The sequence below is a fragment of the Micropterus dolomieu genome, linkage group LG20 (assembly GCF_021292245.1).
Source record: "Micropterus dolomieu isolate WLL.071019.BEF.003 ecotype Adirondacks linkage group LG20, ASM2129224v1, whole genome shotgun sequence".
Classification (NCBI taxonomy): Eukaryota; Metazoa; Chordata; class Actinopteri; order Centrarchiformes; family Centrarchidae; genus Micropterus; species Micropterus dolomieu.
The window spans coordinates 35294150-35301628 of NC_060169.1; the positions used below are offsets into that span (position 1 = coordinate 35294150).

The following is a 7479-nucleotide window of genomic DNA, read 5'->3' on the forward strand; positions in this document are numbered from 1 at the left end:
GGGGGGGGGGGGGGGGGGGGGGGGGGTGAAGGAGTATGAGAGATGGAGAGAGAAAATAGAAAAAGAGAGAGGGGGCTGCTCTAGGCCAAGAGAATATGAGCAGGTGCAGCAGGGAAAATGAGTGCTATAAACAAGCCTAGGTCCTCGTAATTTATCATTAATCTGGGTGCCTGTGCTCGCAGGGCCAGGCTTATTCTGCATGCTGATAGCCATGTCATATTTCTTATCACAGATTTGTTTATGCTTTTATCCTTGTTTCTCAGGCTTTACATTTACTGCCATGGCATTAGCTATTACCACGCTGGCATTTGGGGAAGGGTGACAGTAAGTTGCGTACGCATGATGAGCCACAAACACGAATGTGTCACTTTGACATGAATAGATGAAACCGACAGGAGCACAGTGGTTTTGTGGCGCACGGAATAATATACGTTTCACATGGACAGTGAAATTAGTCTTTGGCGGACATGACAAAAAGTCAATCAAGCAGTCATACTACTAATCACAAACACGTTAACAGTTGTGCCTGAGCCCGCTGTGGAAGTCCCTCCGTTGTACTGCAACATCTGAGTTCCTCAAACTAGAGACAGATTGCCACGGAAATCAGTTCAACTTTAAAGAGGCTCAGATGGGCATCAAATCTGTCCAAATGTTCTGTACATTGACTACACACACCAGATTTATCATGAATTTCTCATATTGGACTACTTCATTAAAAATGTTCCAACCATGTTTACTTGAATAATCAACCAACTAACTGTATCTAAAGCAACAACATGATCTACTTTGGAAAATTGTACCAGAGGCCTTACTGTTTGAGTGACTGTCTCGAATGTTTATTTTTCATCAAAGTTAGGACGATTAGAATGCCACCCCCCTCCCCCCTCATGCACATTTGAATTGGTAATACTGCTTCTTTGTTTACTCTGTACAATTTACTAATGAAAAATATGTGCAGAAGTTATTGATTCATGACCGTAATTGTTTAATTATTAATCAGTTTAGTCTTATATTAGCATTTTAAATGTACCAGACAGCTTGAGAAAACTGAAACACAGGTTCAAGATTTTTTTTTTTTGTAGCATCAGAGATTGCAGGAAACATCAAAGACTTGCATGTGCTAAAACATGTGCAATTTCAAATTCTTCAAAGTCTTAAATGTAAAGATTGTATGAAGACTTTTGACTTAAATTTCAATTAAAATTAAAGCTGCAAGCAGCGATGAGCGAGCCTTTGTACCCCCACATTTGTCATGACTATTGGAGTAAAATGTATGTTCTCTGTGGAGTAGGTACTGGAGATGTATTTCTTCAAATTTTGTACACATTTGCTGAAGTATGTGTTACCTAAGCTTCACTTCCTGTTGCCAGTAAATGAGTTTTTAATGTAGCAATACATTTACCTGAGGACGTCTATGAACGTAGCTAGCTAGCACTTCCGCCCCTGAGGTTCTAATACAGACATATCCGGGTGCATACGTTAGTATTGGACGCACTGAGATGAGAACGCTCTGCTACCGCTCAATATTGGCATGTAGATACCTGCTGGGAGAAGTTCGTTAAAGTATAGCTGCTGTAAATTGTAAAAGCTTCTGAAAATGTTACCAAATTTTGTCCAATTAGGTAAAACATACCGCGTACACTACTTAATTTGCAGGGCGCTCTATCGAGACGCCTTGCTACACACAGGCGTTAGACCCATCAGCCAACCGACAACCATTTTTGCCACTTCTGATGTATGTGCCAAGATTTGTGAGTTTTCGAGCATCCCTAGCTCCTCAAATACAGCTTCCTGTTTAATGGTGAAACATGCAAATTGTCAGCATTCAATGAAAACAGAAAAGCTTCCCAATTTAGCATCGTGGAGGTCTTTAGATTTCACTGACCAAAACTGAAGGTGGATCTGGTTAAATTGCAAGGAGTTGGTAAAAGCATGGCGTCTGCAAATGTCAAATGATTAACACTGAATTCAAAATGGCCAACTTAAGAGTGTTTTTTGTGCGGAGAAGTTACATGTGCCTACCAAATGTTGTATATCTATGCAGGGGCGGCTCTTGAAACACTGGGGGCTTAGCCCAGCCAACTAATTAATGTTTTCACCTGATGAAAAAATTGAAGTAAATTTTTCTGCACCAATTTGTAGAGGAATTTTTTTTATTTATAATAAATGAAACACAAAATTCAGGTGATAGGTGACAATTAAGAATACAAAAATATAGTGTAAAAAGGCATTCTGTCTTGCTGTCAGATATGTTTTTCAACTTTTGAAATTTAATTTCAAAATTAAAGAAATTTAATTTCATCCCTGCTGAGTCACAACACACATGTAGGCTTGACTGAAGTCACCTCTTTAAATGTGCAAGTGGCACCCTTTGACTCAATGATAAACTAATTTATTTTAATTCATTTATAAACTCCTGGATTTTAACAGTTTCTTTGTTTCAGCAGGTTTTCTCGTCGTGTTTAAAACTTTCTGCACATTCAGAATCTTTCCCACATATCTGAGTTCTCTGACATTTGCAGAATAATATTTTGTAGTGTAATATTACGAGAATAAAATCACACTCTAATGAGAATGAAGTCATAATATTTTGTGTAGCAAATACACAGACAAGACACTGACTGACAACATTTATGTTTTGATTACAATTGTTCTTCAAAGACATGCGAGACAGCGTCATGAGGATTATGGCATATTAATACGGAATTTTTGTCATTGCTGTTGTTGAGTTACATTTGGGGATACAAAACAAAACATTTGGGGCTAAAGGCCCACGCCAATGCATCTATGTTAAACATACTGCAGGAACTACTTTGTTGAAATATATATATAGCTACCCTTGCCACATCCAAAACCCATATCAGATATGAATTTTAGCAGAGCAAGAGCAACAAGTGTCTGATTTTCAACTGTATGTATTTTATTATTACCTGGAGATTTATAAAAACTGCACAGGATTGCTAGTGACTCAGATTGTGGTCACATCTGTCATATTTGTTGAGAAAAACTTTTAGCACAAGTTACCCACTGTGTTTTGGTAAAGACTGAGCTCCCCTGATGATTGTATGTGAATTAAACTCTCAATAATTTCAGATGTAATTTGTTTTTTTGGTGGTGTGCATGTTTTTCCCCACATTCTCCTTTTTTTTCTCTATATGCCAAATTCTCTTGCATACCAGCTGTCATGATAAACAGAGTAGTGGAATCAGAGGAAGGTGTCATTCACTCATCAGAAACGTTAAAGCTACACAAATTGATAGTTTTATATTAACAATGGATCATAGTACTATGTGTAATGAGAAAGGGTTGCTCATCTCTAATCCACAGAGAATTATCATCTGACTTTTTAGGATGTAACATCTTTCATCTCATTGTTTTGTTTTTCCATCTTCTACTGCTTATCCAGGGATAGGTCGTGGGGGCAGCAGTTCCAGCAGAGGACCCCAAACCTCCCTTTCCCAAGACACATTAACCAGCTCTGATTGGGAGATCCCGATCCGTTCCCAGGCCAGTGTGGAGATATCATCTCTCCACCTAATCCTGAGTCTTCTCTGAGGCCCCCTCCTGGCTGGATGGGCCTGAAACACCTCCCTAGGGGGGCGTCCAGGGGACATCCTTACCAGATGCCCAAACCACCTCAACTGGCTCCTTCCGACACAAAGGAGCAGGAGCACCAGGAAACAAACAACACAGCCCTCAGGTTAGGGACACCCAAACCTGTCCACCATGATAAGTTGATGGTTCCTGGAGAGGAAGTTTTGTTTTCCTGCTGGCAAATTCCACTGTCAAACTTGCGCTAGCCGCAGCAGGAAGCTGTTTCTAGCTAAAAAAGAAGCTTTCATAAACCCACTGCATGCTAGCCACCTAAAACCAAACAGACCAACAAACTAGCTGCTGAAAATAGTGGTGCTAAGAGTCACATAATTTCCTCAGGAGTTAGTAGAGACCAAAGCGCTAATACGAGAGTGAATACTGGACTTGTTTGTCAGATGGACAAAAACCTTCCACAGGAATGCTAATATTGCTTGCTGTTGTTTGCAAATGTTGGCTAACAACTTTATAAGATGATAATATATCAGTGTTGTTGTCAGGTTGTTGCTGCCCCCAAGAGACCAAAAAAACAGCTGTTAATGCAGCTTTAACGTTTTTGCCTTTCTAAATGAACAAAGTTCATTTTCTGTGTTTTTTCATACACACACAACTGCAGTAACAATTTCATGTGGCCTCTGTATAATACAAGCTCACGCAGTGAACATACAGCATACACAACTTTTTCTTCAAAATCATATTGTACATGGTTTAAAGGACAACAAAATATTATCTAACACACAGGCCAAGATTTAAAGTGATAACTCATTGATTGTTGGGTGTTTGTTTTTAGGCCTCTTGCTCTGTGTTCACACCACAGTCCTTAAATCTACATACTATCTACTTTTTAGTCAACTGAGTCACTTAATGAGAGGTTCTTTTTAGCAATACAGCTACTGATAAGCTCACTATAATCAGCAATTAAGCATTAGTATAGGGATGCTGCTTCAAGTTAGCTAAATGCTTATACAAAGATTCTACATCTAAGTATTGTTAAAACACAGAAAACTAGACAGAAAACTTGGCATACTGGCACCCGTTTCAGTGTATGAACAATACAAACCCCGTGCTTTTAACTGTCAAGCTGTTCCAAAAGTTATTTCCATATGACGTGAATGCAACAATACACTCATTCTTCTTATGAACTAAAAAGCGTGGACAGGACAATAATGTTCCCAGATGATGATGTGGGAATACTGTAAGTGGGCCCTTGTTCTCACAGAGAGGGAAAAAGGTCACTACAGGATTGTCACAGCCCAAGGTCAGAGTCTGTACTTATCCAGATTCAAGTCAAATGCATAATTAATGATGTAGCTCTGAGGCACCACACTCATTTTCAGCTATGAAAACATAAAGGGAGTGTTTTATATCCAAATGAGATATTTCTCCGTTTGAAAAATGTGACACCTGTTCTAAAACTGACTGCTGGCATTTAAAGTAGAACTCCAAGTAGAATCTTATCTTTCTGAATGTACATAAAACAAATTTTTATTTTAACATATTAGTATATGACAGGCATTATTGTAATAGATTTTGTTACATGAATTTGTTTTCATATTTTCTATTTGTTTTCCTGCTTTAGCATAAACATATTTAATTCTTCATGATGGTTTTGGTTGTTCTTTTACTTGCCAAACTAGTAATCTGAAATAAAACCCTTCAGGCATCACAACTCGGAACACACAGACTTTTGGAAATGATGTGGATTTCTATCTAAACACGGTCCCATCTGACAGAAACGCAGGTGGGGTAGCAGGTGTCTTCACTCTGTGACCAATCCCAGCGATTAATGCATCAATTAAGTTCCAGGTAGATGAGAAACCAGCTGCACCCATCCTCAACATAAGTGACCTGTCTGTGAAGAGCTTCATTTGAAAATGATCGGGAGTATGAAAGGACAACACATTAGGGGTTGTTACTGAGGTCATGATTGGAGGGGGTCCTGTCTAAATAGTGTATAGAAAAAAACACAATAAGTGTCCAAAGTTTGAGGTTATTTCAAGCTAAAAGAAAACAACAACTCTGTAATGTTGCAGTCGGTCTACCGTAAAACAAAACTAGGGTAGCCTACTGCAGCAGCACGACAGAAATGCTTCAGTATCTGATCAGAAAGCACCAAGCATCAAGGTATCTAGCATCAAGTCCATGGAGTAGAACCCAAGCAAGGTAACAGTAAGTTTAGCATAAAACGTTAATCATGATTGATTGTTGAGTTGAACTCTAGCAAAAGTAAGCCGCAATTCTCAGCTGTAAATGTATAAGCGTGCATTGTGTTGTGTTGTTCTCTGCCTGGTTGGGTCGTGAGTCTGTGTTGTAACATCACATTCATATATATATGTACAGTACATAAATATGTATAGTCTGTTAAAACAGGGCAATGTAATTTGCTGTGTGTTAACAGCATAGTAAATTTTCCTTCATTTGCCAAAATACTTAAGTCAGCTGCTCTGAACGTATGTTGTGGAGTTTTCTGCTAAACAAAATTCTGTTTACATTCAGTGTTTCTCACCAAAACACCTGTATCCTCGAGGCCCTCGTGAAATCTGATCCAGGTAACACATCTTGTTTTCACTTTTTTGATAAAGTCACTGGCATATTTTGTCTGTGATTTTGTGTTAGGCTCAAATGATATGTCACGTGACAGCATAACCACAATATTCCGTTTAACATAAATTTTGCCCTCAGCCCCGTGTGTGTGAGTCTGTAGACATTGACCAATGTCTATCCCAATGTCACAGCAGCTAATTTTGTGATAGACAGCACGTTTGCTGACATTAGCTAACACTGGTCATACCAAAAGAAATGCTGTCGCGATACAATGTAAAGCGGTTATCAAAAGCAGCATATGTGTGTTATTACTTTTTGAACAGCACCAGCACAGTGTGTTGAAGCTATATTTACTCTGTATTGAATATTCAGCATGAACATGCAGACACAGTTAATTCTAAAGGAAGGATTGTGTTTGGTAGGCTATTTAATGACCTAGTTAGAGACTGGGTTAAGCTAAGAACATCACAATAGACATTTGCAAGACAACAACATTACTCATTAATACATGTCTCATTGCGGCTCTTTACCTCTCTCAGCATCTGTCTTTTAATATGTCTATTACTGTGTTTATCTCAAAGGTCTATCCGTAAGGTTGAGTATCTTGTCATCTCAATCAGTTAATAAAATCTCTCTCTCTGTCTCTCTCTCTCTCTCTCTCTCTCTTTGGAGCAGTGAGTTGGATTAAAGTAAGTAAAGTAATTTTTTCCTCTTTGAACTTTACATCCAATCTATGATGGCCCATAACTGGTACCTACTTAAATGTTACGGCATGATGAAAGGAGGGGCTTTCAGAGAGCACAATGTGTTTCAGTGCAGTTCTGTCCCACTTTCCAAATGGACTCGATCACACAAACACACACATGGCCTCTACGCGCACTCACACTTTCAGACGTTCATACTGTTCATACACAAACGATCAGACGCAGAGACGGGCAGTGATGTATGCTTGCATGAAGACACGGACACACACATTGAAAGTTGGTTACCTGAGCTGTGATGTGGGCATTACTGTGAATGACAGGATTTATTCTTGGGCACCAAATTCATTTACATATTTTTTCTTTCCTCACAACATCAGCACACTTTTTTTTACCCCCCTTTACAAATTCTCTTATGCTGAATGCGTGTGTGTGTGTGTTTGCACGCACACACACCCCCACCGGTGACTGTGTATGTCATAGTGTGTTATTACAGGGGAGAGAGGGAGAAGCTTGTCTTTTTCAAGGAACACCCCCAGAACTAATGTTCCACACCTGTGCACAGTGCAGCACTCTTTATCGAGCATCACAGGTGCACTGCATTAATTGTGGGAGAAACCATTTCATTGGAGCAGAGGGGGGG

The 7479-nt window shown here is 39.2% G+C and overlaps 2 long non-coding RNA genes across 2 annotated transcripts in view; both read left to right on the forward strand.

The window, feature by feature from the left end:
• Positions 1-5106, forward strand: part of LOC123959479 — a 55432-nt gene extending 50326 nt beyond the window's left edge. Inside the window, exon 4 of the long non-coding RNA XR_006822307.1 lies at positions 3407-5106. This is a non-coding gene — a long non-coding RNA (uncharacterized LOC123959479). The remainder of the gene's footprint in view (positions 1-3406) is intronic.
• Positions 5107-5512: 406 nt separating this feature from the next.
• Positions 5513-6834, forward strand: LOC123959481. Its single transcript, XR_006822309.1, has 3 exons — positions 5513-5754; positions 6088-6140; positions 6811-6834. It is a non-coding gene; the product is annotated as an uncharacterized LOC123959481 (long non-coding RNA).
• Positions 6835-7479: the final 645 nt, after the last annotated feature.